This window comes from Sinohyriopsis cumingii, chromosome 18 (genome assembly GCF_028554795.1).
Source record: "Sinohyriopsis cumingii isolate HCF-2022 chromosome 18, ASM2855479v2, whole genome shotgun sequence".
Lineage (NCBI taxonomy): Eukaryota > Metazoa > Mollusca > Bivalvia > Unionida > Unionidae > Sinohyriopsis > Sinohyriopsis cumingii.
Genome location: NC_142978.1, coordinates 85,301,992 through 85,324,214, shown reverse-complemented (window position 1 = coordinate 85,324,214; position 22,223 = coordinate 85,301,992).

The window sequence follows — 22,223 nt, the reverse complement described above, 5'->3', positions numbered from 1 at the left end:
TCGCCTTTGGCGCCGAGGTCAGATTTGATGTTGGGTTCTACATTTTCTGATTGCTACTCACTGCTGAATGATGTTGTCTGCCGTCGCTTGGTGGTAATATCGCCAGGTTGTTGACTGCATGCGAGTCTCTTACTGGAATTTCTTGGCCAAATGAAGAGTGGTCAATGACCAACCGTTGAACCTCTTGCCTCCTCTTCACTCTTTTTCTATTTTTCCTGGCCTAGCTGTTTCCCATTTCCCCGTCAATTTTTTTTTATGGCCTCTTCCTTTATTAATGTGTTCAACATCAACAATAACGTCGTTCTTCTCCCATCCGTCTTCAGGCTTCAGCTGGTTTCTCAAGCCATACCTTGGTCCTTGAAGGCCCGTAATGCAGGTGCTGCTATTACAGAGGAAGCTGGTACCTGAATGGTATCGCTTCTCCTATTGATGTTTCTTTCTCCATCTCTATTGCGCTATCTTCACCGTTTTCGCGGACCCAGTGGCAAGACTGCATCAATTTATCTTGGATTAACAAAATGTGTGAGGCCATTAGGCAATGTACGTCGACTCGGTGACTGAAAATTTCGAATGGTGAGAAATTACCCTTAATTTAAGTGCAAGTACTCATTTCGGGGATTAGTTTAGAAGGTGTTCGCACAGCGCACACTTATTCCTCGTTGTATGGGAACAGAGCCAATAACTGCGAGCCACCCCAATTATCTTTGCAAAGCACGCTCTTCGGGAATTAGAGCAAAGTCTTGTCGGAAGCCCATTAAGGTCACTAGACGCTACTCTGTAACACCATGGATATTCTAAACTTCAAAGTGTGCCAAGTTATAACGAAGTCGGGCACTCACTAACAACCAATGATGTGTTAGCCACATATTTAATTAGGGCAATGATACAAGTTTTATTATACACATTCTAGTTTGAATTTTGTGTACGTAGTGTACATTAATTATCCAATAACAATCCGTCTGTAAAGGCTACTCATTTTAATTTATTATCACGCATTATTTCTCAAGTGAATAGTTGTATTTTTGACGGTGTATTATCAAAAGGGATTTGCAATAAAAACAAATGAAAACCCGATACAGTCAGGTAATATTGGTCAATCAGCCGTTTGATAAATGTAATCAGTTGCTTCCCCGGCTGAGTCTTAGGGCAGTCTCATCCAATTCCAGTCATCCTGTTTGCTGCTATCCCAGGAAACTGGCAGAAAACTACATTGGCATTCTCTCGCATGTTCCTGAACGCCATTGTCTGTTATTCACAGGTCCAGGAAACGTCTTAATTTAGCCAACCGATTTCCACTCCAAAATTAATGGATTGCTACATCTTCTTCCTCTCCTACTTTTCACTGGATGGTTACTTCACTGGTCTGATCTTTCCTTGTCTGCTACACACCTAGACAGCCGCCCGTTGCATCGGGCTTTTTCCTAATCCTATCATTTGTACTCCTCGACTACGGTGGACGTGGTAGGTTGGTCTTCTACTGAATAATTTCAGTTGCATAATATTCTATCTGGAATTAAATGCTGATAGAATTTGTTATCCTGTTGAACTGTTACCGTGTTTATTCTGCAGTATTTCTGAGAAAAGGTTGCTTATTTCCCAGTGATGTTCAAGACGTGAGTGAGATGCATGACTTAGAGCAAAGTTACTTCGCAATGGGCTTTTGGCTAAGATTAATGGATTAAAGTACTTTTACCATGAAACAACATAATGTGTTGGTGGGAAATATATCCAGATGGTAAAGTAGAATAGTTGAATTGGTGTAGGATTGAACATGACTACACAATTTTATGCAGGTGTCTTAGCTGGTGGTGTTTGGAACTTTTCGATTCTTCCTCTTCCAGCGTGGGCATCGATTGTACAAGTCGATGACGCTGAACTCACAGATAACTTTTCTGACTGACATCTGCATGTTGAGGCTGTAGTTTTGCTGATCCCTTTAATCTTCATGACCACCCCACAGGATTGATTTGTTCACGGAATGAAAATGCCGTTGATCAAATACATCATATTTAATTAGGACTAACTTTTTCTTTTATAAACTAAGCTATGTTTCTCGCCGTAGGACATATAAGGAAGATTTTTTAGTACGCGTAAAAGAGATCAACAAGATTTCCTTCTCATTCTTTTCGGAACCATTTCTGACACATGCATTCGCAATTTATTGTCTTTCAAATAAATGTCTTTTGTTGTGGTAATGATAGTGACTGTGGCTGTTGGTGCCACGGAATGTACCAACGGTTTAGTTACATCCACGGAATGTTTTCTTTCATGGATGTCATTCAAGAGTTTTGCTTCAAAAAGCAGATTTCATGACTCTGTCAAAAAGATGACCTGCTATCGCTCCTAACATAGAACCTGCTACTTCGGCCAACAACGGTGACATCGAGGAGATGCTGAAGGTTTTGTCTTTGTTTTTGACGACGATAACGACGAAAGTGGCATGATACCTTTGGAGTTCATATCTTGTGATGGTGTCTGATGTGAAATATTTCAAAAGATTTTCGTTTACAGATGTACCCGTGTCCATCTGTTGTTGGGATGTTGTACGAGCTTCACCTTGGAGAAGAAAGTTTTACACGGATTAAATGAAACGAATTCTTGTTTCGACAGACTTATTAAACTTTGTAGCACATCCATTCTGTCCTTAACTTCAGGCTGTGATACTTTTTTCGAAGCAGCTGCAACAACAAAAGTAAAGGTTGGAGAAAGAGGATTAGAGTTAGAAATGGGTTACCACTTTTATAGCGCTTTATACTAATCAGGAAACATTTTGTGAATTTGGAATTAGTTGGCTTCATTAAATACGGAGTTGATGATGCCAACACGGATGAGGTACTTTTCTTGATGTTGCATCTGGAATTCCTTCTGATCGAGGTTTCCAATCTTAAGTGCGAATTCTAGCTGCAGTACTTTTCTTTCTTTTGGCGATTGCGGTGGTTATTTTCCTTCTATGCTTGGCGATTGAAGTGGTTATTTTCCTTCTATGCTTTGTGTTTTTTTAATAAACTTTTTCTTTAGCCGCTTATTTCCTTGTAAGACTTTTTTGTTGTTTCTTCTTTCGGTAGCCGTTTTTTCTCTTTTCTTTGTCATTGGTTTCATTTTGACCTTTGCTGTTGCATTGGTATACGATCTGATAACCAGGCAAATAACGTGTCTTCCTCCACCATTAATACTGGCCGCCATGTATAGCCTATCTTGTGCTAAAAAATGGCGTTAAACCCCATAACAACAACAACAACAAGACAATTTGTTTCTTGATTTATGTATCAACTTATAAATCTGCAAGTTGTGTCCATGTCACTGTAAGCATTGTTTTTTTAAAAGTAAATTGTGTGGGTTTTTTTTAAAATGTGAATGACTCCTTGTATTAGTTGACTAGCCGACAAAAGCCATCAAACGTGACACGTCTTTGAGACTATCTTACAGCAATTGCGAACGCACATGTGCATCTTTGATGCTATTTGTGGCGTACAGTGAATGAATCCATGTGGTTGGATGAAATGATCCGAAAGCAATGATTGCAATCACTGAGTCGTAAGCGTGTGACTGATTGAGGGACAAAATCACTAGAGAAATATCATAACCCTATTCGTGTACGAAATGTAAATTACACGTGGTTGCAGTAAAACCGAAGACTGATGAAACGCAATATCTAGTTGCAGAACACAAAGAACTGACAAAATTAAGTTGAAGGATCAGGAAGGAACTCACGGAAAAATATATATACATTAGACGAAGCCATTCAATAAACCTTACACAAATATTTGGTAGCCGCATTTATAAGGTACATAATAGGCTTTCTTGACCTGACTGAAAACGAAACAGTTAAAATAAATATAATTTCTACCTTTGTAAATAAGATGATGAGAAAAAACCGTACCAACCCTGATGGGTCGTATGAATATACTTGCTGTGTGAAGAAGACTGTGTCAAAGAAGAAGGAAGATTCACAAGGAGCCACACAAAGAGGAATCGACGAACGTATAGACACCATGAAAGAAAACTGCTTCGAGTACGAAATAAAGAAGTGGCCTGCAAAATAAAAGATGGCTTTTTGTGTAAAAGAAGACAGTCTGAAATATAAAAAAGAAAACTGCTTTCCGGTTGAAAAAGGAGACTCTTCTTTGTGCCATCGTGGCTACCAGTATGAATTAAAAAACCTCCTTCAGTATAAGAGAAGACGGCCTATAGTATAAAAGATGATTCTTATATGAGCGATGATGGCCTCCAGCATAAAGGAAGTTACAGTCCAATATGAAAGATGTCTTTTAATTTAAAAAATGACATCAAATATAAAAAATTATGTCCTGAAAAAAAGGCGCAAATGGCATCCTGTATAGAAGAAGGAGAAAAGTGTTGATGATTTCACACTTGGAGGTAAGTGATTCATGATAGCATAGGAAATTTTACAACAAATTAATATTTGTAGGATAAATACATTTCCAAACAACTCCTTTTTATTGGCTAAGTATATATCGCCATAAACTAGATTAAGATGATCGAGGTAATTTAACAGAATGAGCAAGGCAGCTAGCTGGCTCATGTGGGTCTGAGTATAGTAGTAGTAGTAGTAATAGTAGTAGTAGTAGTAGTAACAAAAGTGTCTTCTCTAAACATAAAACCATCAAACTCGCTACAATTAATGCAAAGGTTGGATCTTACTGTTTACAAACATAGGTGAATACGAGCTTCTTACTAAGAATTTTAGAATTTTTCAGTGGGTAATTGCACTGGTCTACAGCCAAAATGCTTCCGAAATAAATGTAGTCAAAAGTTTCGAATTCTGGGTCACTGGGAACGAAAATTACGCTTAAAATTGTTGATTGGTTCTGGTTTTAAAGATATGATACTGGGTCAGTATATATGACCCTTGACATGGGAATGGTGGATGATAAGTGAATTATAAAGGGAATTGATCTCAGTTTAAACCAGAAATGACTCAAATACATCTTTGAAGGATCTATAAATAAATATATGACTGGGTTCGGACCTTACATGCTTTGTAGGTAAAACAATGAATGATGCAATCTGAAGCTGCTATTGCGTCATACATGATACATAACATGTCGTTATTATAAGTCATACATGATACATAACATGTCGTTATTAGAAGTCATACATGATACATAACATGTTGTTATTAGGAGTCATATGTGATGCAGTCATAACTAAACTTTCATCACTCTGCTAAATAAATTGCCCTATATCAGCTCTAGAAATCATAGTGTTTGATTTTGCAAAGGGACACATTTCTGTTTAGCCAAAGAGAGTAGAGACGTCTCATACTTGTGTGAACAATGCAGAAAACGTCTGCTATGTTTGTGGTGTAGTGACTTTTGCGTCACAAAAGCGCAGTTTAACCACTATTGTTAAGAAAGCCTATCACCTTTATCGGGCTGCATTTAGATATTTTCCACCGAACTGCGGAACAGTCAGCGACGAGCACGGCGAGCGATTTCACCAGGAAATTCCAACAATGGAGAAACGCTATCAGGGCAAATGGAACCCATCAATGCTTGTAGACTATTGCTGGACAGTGACAAGAGATGCTTCATTTAATGAATACAAGAGACAAGAAAAGATGCGCGGAATAGACACTGAATAAGGACTAAACTATGTACTTATATACATACATAATAGTTTTTGCCTCTTGTTTCATAGTAAATATTATTTATATAACCCTCTTATTGTATTTTAAAGTGTCACATAAACAGGACAGATGAAAGATTATCATGTAAAGTAGCTATAAACACATGACCAGATCTAGGTTTACAATTTATGATTAAAACTCTACTTTCTACACAGTATACATAGACGTAAAATGTAAAAACTTAAATATCTTGGAAAAAGTAACCAGTCTGTTTTAATTGTCATATCTGAATTCAGCACATCAAAATCCATAATAAATAGCACATTTTATCTCTGATGCAGACGACTTCTACAAAAGTGTAGACCAAGAGTTTTCTGTCATAATCTGGAACGTTAGTGGTTTTTAAATATATTATGATTGTCATTCTTTTAACTTGTCGTTTGAGTCAAATTATTTTAAGAAACACGGATACGTCCTAATGCCATTTATCAAAAGTTATGAATTTGATCAATTTTGGTGTAAAAATATGGCAAAGGCAAAATTGAAAATAAAAAAAATTAAATATGTTATCAACAGTTTATAATAGCAAAATAGTCATTGTTTATATGTTTTATTTGGTTTAAATGGGATCATTCATTGCTAGATTGTAAAGATGTACGTTGTATTATTATTCGGTTAAGCTTCTTCAACTCTACCTTGAAAAAGTCGATCTTTTTGAAGTTTTACAACATATAGATAAATATAAATCTAAAAGTGAAATATTTTACTCGGGGATTTTAACACTCCTATGTAATGATTATATATAATAATCCAATATAGAAAGAATATACGTACAGCCTAGAGTAAACATAGACCTCGTGATTAATGTACTCAGTTGTTTTGGATTTGTTTAGGTCAGCGGGTTTGTCATGACTAAACAGGCTTGAGCAAGACGATGTCCTTCGTGTATTTCCATTTGCTCAGTCAGAGAGCAGAGTATTATTTATAAGTCTTTACTCTTTGTTCGTGACTGTGACCCGTTATACCATTTCATTTTTTCAAAGACTGTACAGCGTTGTAGAAATATTTTAGCTTTGTGTTGAATGTGAATACTGAAAACACTACTAAACAGCAATGACGTCAGTGAAGAGGTTAACAAGATTATCTTTGATCATTAAAAAATGGTTTTAGGATTTTTCTTCCAAACAAATATTGAAATAAATTCTCCTGGCAATTTGACAAACCTAATAATGTCTAACGTTTCACAGACCTCATGAACTATATTGTATATTAGAGCATTTAAGCAACACTCATATAAACTCACCTTTAAATTTGTGATGCCACATAGTCTAATATGACTGAGGCATTATAACATTATGACGCCACTTAGCCTAGTATGACTGAGCCATTATAACGTTGTGATGCCACATAGTCTAATATGACTGAGCCATCATAACGTTGTGATGCCATATAGTCTAATATGACTGAGCCATCATATCATTGTGATGTCCCATATTCTAAAACGAATGGGCCATTAAAACGTCCTGATGCCACATAGTCTAATATGACTGAACCATGATAACGTTGTGATAACACACAATCTAATATGACTGAGCCATTATAACGTTGTAATGCCACTTAATCTAGTATGACTGAGCCATTATAACGTTGTGATGTCACTATATCTAGTATGTCTGAGCCATTCTGACGTTTTGATGCCACTTTATTTAATATGACTGAGCCATTATTACGTTATAATCCCACTTAATCTATTATGACTGAGCCATTATAACGTTGTAATGCCACTTAATCTAGTATGATTGAGGCATTATAACTATGTGATGGCATTTAGCCTGATTAAACAATGATTTTTGTGGCAAGTTTATATTGCCTTGGAGAAAATTCATATTAGCTTTAAAGGAACATGACGTCATATGTTAAATATAAAACTCATTTGGATATTCGACCAAATATTTACCTTGGTATTTTTTATTTTGTCCTACATTACACAAACTTAAATCTCTCTTTTCTTCTAAGTGAAACGATAAAACTATTTGACTAGTTAAATACATTTATTTTTCAATAACATTGAGAGAAAGCATCATATCTTGGTCTCTTCTGTCTTTGTTTACTCCTTGATAATTCTTATTTAAGTAGACATATCAATAGTTATAAATACGGTCATTATATTGCCGTAATGAGCTAGCACTGTTCACATTAAGGATGTAACCATTATGCATGTTTGAAGCTGAATAAAGTATTCACAGTAATTTAAATGAAAAAGGAAGATTTTGACAAACGCATTCATCATATGGGATAGATAGTTCAAAAGAGGTGAGGTTATCATTTTTATTTGGTTCCTAATTATTTATCTGAAGCAAACAGTACAATTATAAATCGGATACTGACAACCCTAAGAGGTGGCATTATAATGATTACAGATTGCAGAGTTTTCGTTTACTTGAATTTGGAGATAAAGTAAAAAAAGATCTGTATGCTAACGTACATCTCTCTTTGATGATCCTAATTGATACAATGGGGACAAAAAGTCATGTTTAAGTGACAAATAATTCTTCACTGGTTGATTAACTTTAAGATGGATTGAAAGTCGATCGGTATTTGTATAATTTTCTGGAATAGTTGACTTCAGCGAGACCACTTACATGTATATTACACCTAACTTTATTTTGTCAAATGCACATGTTGTAACTGCGTATCGTCATGATTGCCCCTCCTCTATTCCCTTTACTTTATTTTTTTCTTCAGTCGTTGAATTCAGACTTATTTGTAAGACTTTGAGATTGTGGCAATCTCCATGTAATGGTCAGAGATCATTTTTCTTTGATACGTAGAAGAACTATTCCAATTTAATACGCTATTTCTAAAATGCAAAAAAAGAAAAAATGCACTTATTCAAACTGTATTCATCTTATGTCACCAAATTCAAATTTGAAATAAATATCAGTTAGGGATTCTGACTACAATATTTTTATTTTTACATGAGCCCTGAGAGTTCAGTCCCAACTGGAACTGATATTAAGTATAGTGTAGGTTATAATGGGCACTGAGGTTCAGTCCCAACTGGAACTGATATTAAGTATAGTGTATGTTATAATGGGCACTGAGGTTCAGTCCCAACTGGAACTGATATTAAGTATAGTGTATGTTATAATGGGCACTGAGGTTCAGTCCCAACTGGAACTGATATGAAGTACAGTGTAGGTTATAATGGGCACTGAGCCTTCAGTCCCAACTGGAACTGATATTAAGTATAGTGTAGGTTATAATGGGCACTGAGGCTTCAGTCCCGACTGGAACTGATATTAAGTATAGTGTAAGTTATAATGGGCACTGAAATTTCAGTCCCAACTGGAACTGTCATGAAGTACAGTGTAGGTTATAATGGGCACTGATGTTCAGTCCCAGCTGGAACTGATATTAAGTATAGTGTAGGTTATATTGGGCACTGAGGTTCAGTCCAAACTGGAACTGATATTAAGTATAGTGTATGTTATAATGGGCACTGAGGTTCACTCCCAGCTGGAACTGATATTAAGTATAGTGTAGGTTATAATAGGCAGCTGCAAGCATATTTTGACCATTTTTGGAAGCCAGACTCTCTTGCAGAGGGATCAAATACAAAACCCTGATTATAGATCAAGATAATATTTAAACAACAAAAAGTTTATAATTGTACCATGATCAACTAAGATATATTTAGCATAATGGAGTACTTTCCTTGACACCATGTAATGAATATGATCCACTAGATGAGGATGGACTGTAACAACCATTTTCATCATTTGCATATGTATGCATGTCTATTTGGATGGGTGACAAGCTTAAATTCATTCATTGCGGTTGCAAAGAAATGGCCAAAGCGTAGGTCTCATTTGTTAGCAGTGTCTTTGTAAACCTTCTTGAAAATTCTCATTAAACACCACATTGGAAAATATGCTTCAAGACTGCGTGAAAATGTGGTGATGTAAATGTATGCATAATTGGATTTATCTTTACAAGGGTAAATTTCACACTCATGTACAGCTGTTTTGGTGGAAGTGAGGTGGGGTGCGGGCTAAAAAGCGTAACTCGGATGAAACATTGTTGTTATTGTTGTTGTTTTTGGTTTAACGCCATTTTTTCAGTACAAGATAGGCTATGTTAACACACACATTTGGTAGATTAAATAGTCCGCCATTGGAAGTTTATAGTCATTAACTTGTGCACAACGCAAGTAACATCAGATCATTAGAATCTGTGCCAATTATCAAGCATTTTCACTATGTATCACTACTTGTTTTGTCCTTGCTCTCCCTGTCCCTCTAACTCTTGAAGGTCAATCAGGACTTGAACTCGAAAGCGTGTTGTTTCTTCACTCTGCGTATTAACAATAAGGTTCCATCCTTGAGTTTATTAAGGGTGTGTATATTTTCTATTACACAATATAATTGTCAATGTGTGCCACTTTCTGAGTAATTATTTTGATATTTATCTCGATGCACACGTATTGAAGTATAACTGTATGCAAGTCGACAATGTGTAAAACTCGATTCGAAAACTGCGGCAACCGTTGTAGAAAAAATATTACAATTGGTATCGCCAGATTGCTCGCAATCCAAGCAAAAACTGTTTGTTGTAATATCACCAACGCGACAGTGGACGAATCTCGCCAACACATTGGATTGTTGAATGGCAATAGTTGATCGGTCAGCGGTACAACCGTGTCTCTGAGATACTCGCACGAACTACAAAACTGAATGTCGAAGACGGTGTAGAATGATAGCAGACCGTGAGATACGCAGACGACCTACAAAACCGAATGTCGAAGACGATGCAAAATGGTAGCAGACCGTGGTATAGACAATGTCGGAGTTGGGATTTCGTTGATGTCCTATCTACAGAGCAGACATTTATCCAGGTACCGACAATGGTATTTCATTGGAACCACTGCGATGTGATATCAAAGACCAAGAAGCGAAAACAATATTGGCCGCTTGCAACCTTCCAATACAAAGACATAACGCTCCAGATCCAATGACACTGCTGCCAGATTAAACATATGCATCTTGGACATAGCGTGTTCGAAGAAACCATGTTATTGTAGTAGAACAACCAGTATGATATCTAGAACAGGTTGCAACCGATCGACGTATTTCGCTGCTTTCTTCTTTGCAGAAATGAGTTATTACAACTTATTTTTCATGTTTAACCGACCTAGGTTGAATCTTGTATTTGATGGTTATTTCTCAGTCACTGTTCTTGTAATAATCATGAAATTGATGGTGGTATGCATGTCTCTTCTTACAACACCATTCCAACATGGTGACCTGTGTTTCATCTTTTACCGGCTTTGTTTACGTGACAACACCTAGATGGTAACATCGTGAATTTTCGGAACGGTGTATGCATACTATTCTTCCTTGTGCCATTAAACTTGGCTAGGGGATGCATCTTTATAAGTCCTAAAAATAAGTGGCAAAATACGTCTGTATGACCTTTATTTTTTCTATATGTGATTTTGTTGAAATTCTTGTTCGAAGTTCATTTATAGGGTGATCGTAATTTTTGAATTGAGAAACTTGGTAATTGGATGCGTCTCTGTTACTGCTACTAGTACAACTACTTTTACTACACACACACACACACACACACACACAGATATATATGTGTGTGTGTGTGTGTGTGTGTGTGTGTGTATCTAATAAACTGACTACGAATAGTACTAAACTAGTATCTAACTAACCTAAGCGCTTTCGACTATTAATGAGTATTTTTCAAAGGCAAATACAAAATATAGACAAGACAAACTAATAAAACAAAACAAAAAACGTTGTCTTTGCAAAACTGTACATGACCATAACTTGTTGGGGGTGCTGGAAGATATTTTACATTGACCTAGAAATCGATGATTCATAGCGCATCTGTTAATTTATGTTAATTTATGTACGCGCAAATTATATCCCGGATATTTCATTGTTATAGTTGTAATTATTGGCTATTTGGTGACTAATAAGAACATTTAGAGAATTATTGATAAGAAAACATGTCTGCTGCAAATATATAATTTTAATTGTGAATGGCTGTCTTTTGTTGTGCATTTGCCTTTGAAAAAGACTCATTAAGAGTCGAAAGCGTGCATAGCCTAAGATACTAGGTTTGCACTGTTCGTAGTCAGTTTATTACATTCGTCTTAATCAATCCCTGACAAACGTGATCCCTTGCTGGATCCAGTGCACTTGAAATGACTGTTATTCGCCATATGATTTGTATTCTATATATATATATATATATATATATATATATATATATATATATATATATATATATATATATATATATATATATATATATATATATATATATATATATATATGTATGTATGTATGTATGTATGTGTGTGTGTGTGTGTGTGTGTGTGTGTGTGTGTGTGTGTGTGTGTGTGTAAAATCATGTGTTCTTCAAAACTGATTTTCATCGGAATCTTATCTATACCTGACACGATATTAGTCATCAAGGGGATCCTGTATCTAATTAATTTTATTTGTTAGTTCGAAACATTACTGCTATGAAAGGCATATGGATATGAAAAAAATGGGATATGTGTACATCATGTTTACGGGCGAGTTGCTTGCAACATGAACTCATCCCTGTCATCGCATTGCTCTACACTGTACATTTATATACTAAATAATTTACGCTTGTAATGAAATAAATCAGTTACCCAACGCATTCAAACCATACAAATATCACGTAAAGACCGCGAGTTTAAAATCCTGGTCCCTTTTCAAAATGTATAACAAGAGACGATGTCTGCAGTTCGAGACATTGCAGTTTCACACTAACCATCGACGTCTGAATGGTTCCTGCTGTTTTTTTTTTCAGTAAAAATGATTTCGATTTAAGGCGGAAATGTTTGCTTTTCATTAAATCAGATGTCATTTTAATGTGGAAATGTTTGCTTTTCAGTACACCGGATGTCATTTTAATGTTTTTCAGCAAACCGGACGTCATTTTAATGCGAAAATATTTGCTTTTCAGTAAACCAAGTATCATTTTAAAGTGAAAATATTTACTTTTTCGTAAACCAGATATCACTTTAATGTTGAAATATTCGCGTTTCAGTAAACCATGTGTCATTTTAATGCAGAAATATATGCTTTCCAACGAACTGTCATACACCTTCATTAATTTAGTCATGTAGGAAATTAAAAGCCAGAAAATGTGAGTAGTTTATTTTATTATCTTCTACTAGTAAACATTTGGATAAGGCCGCCACTATTACCAAGACTATACATTTTTTATTAACACAAAAATAATCAATGAACTAACAGGGCGCCTATGAAAGGAAAATTTTACTCATTTGACATGCGTCATCTCCCCAATTTATGCACGATCAATCATATGTTGTCTCGACATTAGGGGTTTGATTACGTTTGAGATGCTTCCTTCGAATATAAGTTAGTAACGTATTTGTTTCGAAAAGTTATTTAAATAGCTATCAAAATACGTTCTGGTGGCTGGCTTGACGATGCATAAAGAATTTTTTGTGTAACCAGACGAAAAGTGAGAGATACTACCATTAAATTGCCTCACAGTTAATAACATGTTTAACTCGAATTGATGTGTAAAACTCAGGCAGTGTTGAAATTTTACCCTTATTAAGGGTATAAATGCAGATTTATTCCCAGTGTGCATTCTCAAACCATGGATATGTAAGTTGTAAACATAATAAAGTTTTCTTCAGCAAATCCAGGTTTTAGGTATAACTACCTCTTAGCAAGCAGAGACTTTTCCAGTCCCATGACATTGTGCGACTCTCTGGTCTTAAACTAAGTGAACAAAACGTGCAAAAACCATCACGTTTTGTCAACTTCAACTAATAATTTATCTCCCTAGAATACAAAGTGACACCTATGCAAGAAATTACAGAATTGTGAATTAAATCCCCAAAGGTCCTAAACATTCTATCACAAGACCAAATGTGGTAAGTTCCAATTGACTTTCAGTGGTATTCCAAATAAGTTCCTATATTGAATGTGTTGATGTACCTGTAGTCTCGAATATGTTAATGCGCCAGTGGTTTGCAGTGTGGCGATGTGCTAACAGTATTTTGATGTATGTCAATACTATAATTCAAAATGTTCTCGTCTGAATTCACTATAGTTCAAAAGCAACGTTTTAGTCCCATAATAGTTTTGAGCACCTCATAATTCCAGTGAATAATAATTTGAACAAATAAATCCACCCTAATGAAAACCTAAACATAGCAATAAGATTTGTTCTACTTCAGATGTTAAAGCAAGAAAGAATAATTTTAAAGTAAACAAGATTATACACCCATCTATCGACCTAGGTCGCAATTATAATTTTCTGAAAAATAATTTAACAACTTAACAGAATATTCCATTCTAGAAGTTTCTAAGGTCAGAATCGTGACTGTATATTTAACCCAAATCGAAATAGGTATGTTCACTATCAATAATTATCTGAATATTTAATCTATGATCTTAAAGAAATATTAGCTATGTAGTATGTTGTTTACAAAATAAATGTCACTGGTCAGGTAGACAATTAACTTGATTTTGGAATAAGTCAGGTACAAAATACAGATGTACATAACATATAATCATTAAGAAAAGCAAACAAATAAAACAAATTACAGATACAATAAAACATTTATATGTATACATACTGCTTAAAAACAGAGTAAACTCCAATATCGTAAATTCACTGACAATAACTTGAAGACAATGTTTAATCATGAAATGTCTCATAAAAATATGCGATAGATCAAGTGAAAAAGGAGAAGGATGATAATTGATTACGTTTACTTTATAACCTGATAAATCGTTGCAGACGGAATAGAATTTGTGATGACAGCTTGTTAAAAGACAGCGTTCAAAATGCTCAACAAACTGATAGAGGTGGTAGACAATTTTTATATTTGTCTGTTTTGTTAAATACATCGATGATTTACTGAAATGCACACGGTAGCACAATACCGCATCGACATCATATGAGTATATTTAAAAATACCATCCGGTCCCCGCCCCGGAGAACTTGCACATGACTGCAATACTGTATTAGGGAGAGTTTTTCCAGGATCAAAATTTAAAAATTTTGTCCAATAAAACGTGTTTTTAAGTTACAACTAGCTATATTTTAGTAATTACAGCTTGGGAGGTCGTATTTAATATTGCAGATGGTAAATTGCTTCTCAAATTGGCTCATAGACCTCAGATTAGACAGATCAAATATCTCCAGCGCAAGTGATTCATGCTTTACGGTATATATGCTCCATGTAGAATGTTAATGTTTAAAGCACAACGATAGTGAATATTCAGTCTTATTCAACTAAGAACCGTATGCAGTACAACCTGCTTCTGTGTTGCTAAGGTTTAGTATTTGAATCGTCTTACGTACGAAAGTTCATCAAAATGCATTTTGTCATATATTTAGTTGAAAATAATATTTTTTAAAGCGATCAAGTCAAGCAAGTTGTCACTTTTGTGGACGAAGTCCCTTTTTGAAAATATTAAAAACGCTAAATTTCGGTGAGAATGTCTCTCATTTGCTTCCTCAATGAGTAAAGCAATTGATATCTTCAAAGTGGGAGGTCGTGGGTTCGAAGCCCGGTCGGGTCATACCAAAGACTTCTAAAAATTAGGTTAGTGTTAGGGCTGGTCGGCTTGGTATCAGGATAATGTGACTACGTGGGACATCATGCTACATCTCTGCGACATGATGCCACAGTACTAGCCATCATATAAACTGCCACACTGCAGACATCGTAATGATATGACTGAAAATTGTTAAAGCTACGTTAAAAATCCTAATCACACACACACACACACACACACGAAAAGAGGAGTTCATTATTTCGCGTTGCATAGGATGTATTCTGTATCCATTAAGAGCACAGCCATTTATATAAATAAAGCTCTACTGTATTTTTTTTTGTTGCTTTTTCACTATAAAATGTTTTATCGCTTTGTAGTTTGTATTACCAAGTGAGATTAACAAATGTCGGATATGTTGGGATGACTTTTAAGTATTGTTCGAATAAATGTCTGATCTAAAATTTCTATCAAAATTTTAATGAAAGTTTTACCTGTTTGGATAAAGGTGACAAAATGCTTCATACATTACAAGGCAGTGTGAGGGATAAATAAACATTAATCTGACGTTCACTTAACTTGCATGCGACAAAACGTCTTCGACAACACATTGATGTTTTTTGATTTCGTTCATGTGTTTTATATGACGACGTTCGCAATTTTAATAGCGTTTCTTATTATCCTGGTAATAGGTCACAATTCACGTCTATTAAATTCCCTGTAGTAGCTTCTCTGTTTGTGTTTCTCATTTTAAAGATTGTTTTGACAATTTTCTTCTTATTATGGCAGGAGTTTTCGTAAAGTGGTGATAAGAGGGCGTTCTTATAGTTTAATATCTTTGTTCATGTGTGTTTCCTTTTCAGTTCTGGTCTATATTTATGGGTGCGGGGATTTCGTGTCAGGAATAATTTTACGCGAAAAAATATTTGTGTTCAATATTATCTGTAATGGAGACTTGACAAGAATCAAGTGTCACTGTTTGACAACTCTTACCACCATCCGTACTCCCATTTAAAGCATTTTATGATTACTCACAAAAGGTTTGTGGGTAAATTAGTTGGAGCCTTTTCCTGCACTTCAAAGTCTACTTTGATCGTATCCTTTCATGTTATAAAACGGGAGATATGTGTTGTTTGCAGTTGCACGAGACTTATACGCGAGTAAAGACGGTATGCACTTCGTTATGACCACCATTACACGATTATTTGATGTAATACTTAAGATACTGTGCCCGATATTTAACTGGATAATAAAACAGAAATGTCAAATTATGTAGCTCTACATGCAGGAGATGGTAGGTAATATTTGTCCTCAAAGCAGTTTTTCAATTGCAGCATTTTTGATATGACATATTTCGTCGGATGAACGAGAGTAGACAGTGTAAATTCACAGAAAATTTCGATTTTCCCGAGTTTTCGTTTCTGTTTAAGGGTAACGGTACTAATCACACGCTTCAAATAAGCATAGTTAACTATGCAAGGATCTCGTGTTAAAATGAACGGTAAAAGACGACTGTCATTGAATTAAATGGTAAAAGATGACTGTCATTGAATTAAATGGTAAAAGATGACCGTGAATAAACTGACCGGGACAAAAACTAATCTGATTGATTTGAAAGGTTAGGTGACCTAAATTGATTTGAATGGGAAAGGGTGGCTTATCGATTTGAATGGTAAAGACGATTGTGATTTAATGGAAATTAAAAGAAGTCATGTGATTGATTTGAATGGTAAAAGATGACTGTGATATAATCGAATGGTAAAAGATGTCTGTGATTGCATTGGATGGTAAAGATGACTGATTTAATCGAATGGTAAAGACGACTGTGATTAAATTGAATGGTTAAGCTAACTGTGATTGAATCGAATGGTAAAAGAAGGCAGTAGTTGAAATGAATGGTAGAGATGACTGTGATTAAATTGAATGGTTAAAGACGACAGTAATTGAATTGAATGGTAGAGATGACTGTGATTAAATTGAATGGTAAAGACGACTGTGATTGAATTGAATGATAGAGATGACTGTGAATTATTGAATGGTAAAGGTGACTGTAAAAGACTGAATGGTAAAGATGACTGTTAATGACTGAATGGTAAAGACGATTGCGATTGAATTTATCGGTAAGGACGAATGCGATTTAATTTGATGTTAAATATGAATGTGATTGAACTGAACTGTAAAGATAATTGTGATCGAATTGAATGATAAAAGATGACTGATTTAATTACACTGGTCAACAGTGAAATCATTACTGACTTGAAAAGGCCCTAATCTGTAGTATTTTGGTGTGCCGAACACGAATATAACCGTGAAAAATTTGTATTGGCTCTCGTTTTGAAGATATTCATATACCTCATTTTCTATGTTTCACTGTGTAAATTTCTCCAGTAGGACTGCAGCAACATCCGGAATAATGATGTAACATTGCATAATACCATCATGCTCACATCATCCACAGTTGATTGCATCATTTTCTGATGCAATGCAATACTAATGCCATGCGGCTGCTGAAGTAAGTTGACGTCAGCAGTGTACTATACATGTGTAGGCCTATTATACTAATGCCAGGCGGCTGCTGAAGCTGACGTAAGCAGTGTACTATATAAAGCCCAATCAGATAGGTTCAGCATTTAAAATATTTTAGACGTTGTGCGAGACAGTTCAAGCTACTGTTACATAAAACTTATTATTTTATCCATTTACGTACAATAAAGAACAGTAATGCCTCGAAAGTGTGTTAATACCGCGGACAATTTTTGCTATATTTGTGGGGAAGTGACATTTGCCAACCAGAAGAAAAGTATCAATTCTCAAGTGAAGAAGGCATATCATCTTTACTTCGGATGCAAGGTTGGTGACCAAGACAAGCCTTGGGCTCCGCATATATGCTGTGCTACATGTACAACACAGCTTTCACAGTGGTTGAATTGCAAAAGGTCATCAATGCCGTTTGCAGTCCCAATGGTGTGGAGAGAGCCAAGCAACCACCTAAATGACTGTTACTTCTGCTTGGTTCCTCCTCTTTCCGGCGGAATAACGAAGCGAAAGAAGTCGAGAATAGTCTACCCAAACATTCCGTCTGCATTGAGACCAGTTCCACATGGTGAGGGACTTCCTATTCCAGAACCTCCAGCAGAATATTCTCTTGATTCATCTGACGAAGACAAAGGTGAGTCGACCTGTTCTTCTCCTGGTCCATCAGCATGCAGTGATCCAGATTTTCACTGTGGTGCATCATCAACCCCACACAGAATAACACAGGAAGAACTAAATGACCTGATTCGTGATTTGGACTTATCAAAGAACAAGGCAGAATTGCTAGGATCAAGACTCCAACAATGGAATCTTCTAGAAGAAGATGTCACAATTACTGCATATCGAAAGCGCCACCAGCAATTGGAGCCTTTCTTCAGAAAGGAAAGTAATCTGATATTCTGTTCCGATATTGAGGGCCTCATGAATGCTTTAAAAATCACTCATGACCCACAAGAATGGAGACTATTTGTGGACTCTTCGAAACTGAGTCTCAAGGCTGTGCTTTTGCACAATGGAAACATTCTTCCATCTATTCCAGTAGCGTATGCTGTCCACATGAAAGAGACATACGATAACTTAAGGCAGCTACTGAATTCCATTGAGTATAACAAGTACAGCTGGTACCTCTGTGGTGATTTGAAGGTAGTTGCCCTTTTAATGGGACTGCAGCAAGGATATACAAAATACATGTGTTTCTTATGCGAGTGGGATAGCCGAGCAAGGGAAATGCACTACATGAGGAAGGAATGGACTCACAGGCAGAATGTAGCCATTGGAGAGAAGAATATCCAACACCCAGCTCTGGTTGAGGCTCAGAAAATCTTGCTACCACCCCTTCACATCAAACTAGGTTTGATGAAGAACTTCGTGAAAGCCATTGACCGGACTTTGCCAGCATTCCGATACCTGCATGAAAAATTCCCTCGACTCAGCGAAGCAAAGATTAAAGAGGGAGTTTTTGTGGGTCCTCAGATTCGAGAGCTTTTCAAAGATGACCGGTTCAACAACTTGCTGGAAGGTGACGCGAAACAAGCATGGAATGCTTTTCGCCTAGTTTCTACAAACTTCCTCGGAAATGTTAGGGCAGAAAACTATAAGGAACTAGTAGAAGACATGTTGATGAAGTATAAGAAACTTGGCTGCAATATGTCTCTAAAGATTCACTTCCTTCATTCCCATTTGGATTTCTTTCCTAGCAACTGTGGTATTGTTAGTGATGAACACGGCGAACGTTTTCATCAAGATATCGCAACAATGGAACAAAGATAGCAGGGAAAATGGTCCACTACAATGCTGGCTGACTACTGCTGGACACTCCTCAGAGATGCTCCCGAACAGCTGTACAAGAGACAGGCGAAGAAATCTAAGATGTAGTCAATGACTTGATTTTTTATAGGTAGGCTATTACAGTTGACCTTTTACTATTGGAATGCATTTCGTTATGTAAACATTAATTTCTTGCAGATTACAAAAAAACTAGAGCCAATTTTGCAATTTGACTGTCATATTCGTGTTCAGCACATAAAAATTGATAAGAATTGACTAATTTTATTTCAGTAACATGACTTTTGTAAAAATTTGTTGTCCAGTGTTATTATTATTATTATTATTATTATTATTATTATCGTGTGAAGTGCGTGATCAGCCTTTTAACATCATCATCAGCAGCAAGGTGCAGAGCCTGCAGTCCACCGGGGAACTTTGTCAGTGGGCAGTTATTAGCAAACTGTAACATGGCCTGAAGAACTCCACAGCAACTTGGAGTGTCGAGTGCTCTTCAACAGACTGTATAAACCGCACCCTCGGAGCTGAGCCATCTGTCTGCCCTGCTGGCTTCAACCTTCCACGTCATCTGTGGACCATACTGAACCTCTTTCGGACAGGACAGGGTCGTTGTGCAGTCAACTTTGTCCGATGGGGCCAGGCCACTAACTCTTCATGTTGCTGTGGAGCTCTTCAGACAGATTTAACTGAATGGTAAAGATGACTGTGATTGAATGGAATGGTAAAAGATGACAGTGATTAAACTGAATGTTAAAGATAACTGTGATTGAATCGAATGGTTAAAGATGACTGACTGAATCGAATGGTAAAAGACGACAGTGATTGAACTGAATGGCAAAATATGACTGTGACTGAATTGAATGGTAAAGGACGACCGTGACTGAATTGAATCGTGAAGATTAATGTGATTGAATCGAATGGTAAAGCATGATTGCGATTGAATTGAATGGTAAAAGATGACAGACTGAATTGAATAGGAAAGTAAAGAAGAATGTGATTGAATTTAATGTTAAAGATGACTGTGATTGAATTTAATGTTAAAGATGACTGTGATTGAATTTAATGTTAAAGATGACTGTGATTGAATTTAATGGTAAAGATGACTATGATTGAATTCAATAGTAAAGATGACTGTGATTGAATTTAATGGTAAAAATGACTATGATTGAATTTAATGGTAAAGATGACTGTGATTGAATTTAATGGTAAAGATGACTATGATTGAATTTAATGGTAAAGATGACTGTGATTGAATGTAATGGTAAAGATGACTATGATTGAATTTAATGGTAAAGATGACTGTGATTGAATTTAATGGTAAAGATGACTGATTGAATTTAATGGTAAAGATGACTGTGATTGAATTTAATGGTAAAGATGACTATGATTGAATTTAATGGTAAAGATGACTGTGATTGAATTTAATGGTAAAGATGACTGTGATTGAATTTAATGGTAAAGATGACTGTGATTGAATTTAATGATAAAGATGACTGTGATTGAATTTAATGGTAAAGATGACTGTGATTGAATTTAATGGTAAAGATGACTATGATTGAATTCAATGGTAAAGATGACTGTGATTGAATTTAATGGTAAAAATGACTATGATTGAATTTAATGGTAAAGATGACTGTGATTGAATTTAATGGTAAAGATGACTGTGATTGAATTTAATGGCAAAAGATGACTGTGATTGAATTTAATGGTAAAGATGACTGTGATTGAATTTAATGGTAAAGATGACTGTGATTGAATTTAATGGTAAAGATGACTGTGATTGAATTTAATGGTAAAGATGACTATGATTGTATTCAATGGTAAAGATGACTGTGATTGAATTTAATGGTAAAGATGACTATGATTGAATTTAATGGTAAAGATGACTGTGATTGAATTTAATGGTAAAGATGACTGATTGAATTTAATGGTAAAAGATAACTGTGATTGAATTGAATAACATTACTGAGATTGAATCGAAAGGTAAAAGATGACTGATTGAATCGAATGGTAAAAGATGATTGCGATTGAATTAAATGTTAAAGATGACTGCGATTGAATTGAATGGTAAAAGATGACTGATTGACTCGAATGTTAAAGATGACAGTGATTGATTCGATTGGTCAAAGATGACTGATTGAACTTAATGCTGAAGAAGACTGTGATTTAATATTTACTATATACCCATTTAATCTTACATGTCTGACCTGGCGTTCAAATACCGACGTTCAGCCTGTATATAAGTATCACACATCTAAAATTTCTAAATCGCATACCCAGCCTTGTTTGTGTGTGGGGGGGGGGGTGTGAGTGTGTGTGTGAGTGAGAGAGAGAGAGAGAGAGAGAGAGACAGACAGAGAGAGAGGTGGGGTGGGGAGTACTTTTGTCGCTGAGATCTTATATTGAAAGTTGATAAAATCCAGGCAAAGTAATAAAGTCTCAGGTAGTCATGTCAAGATTCACGGCATGAAAACTATAAAATTGTTATAACCAATACTTAAGCTTCAAAAATGTAATACAGCTAATGGTTGGTCGTGTCCCTTTGACATTATGTTACCAATACAGCTTTCCTGAAGCATACAGAGATCGTGTTAGAAGTAGCCCCCCCCACACACACACACACAGTCAATCTTTGTCAATACGATTTGCATGGATACCCACCATAACCATGGATTGGAAAGGTTTTAAATCCTACGTATATATAAGATAAGATAAGA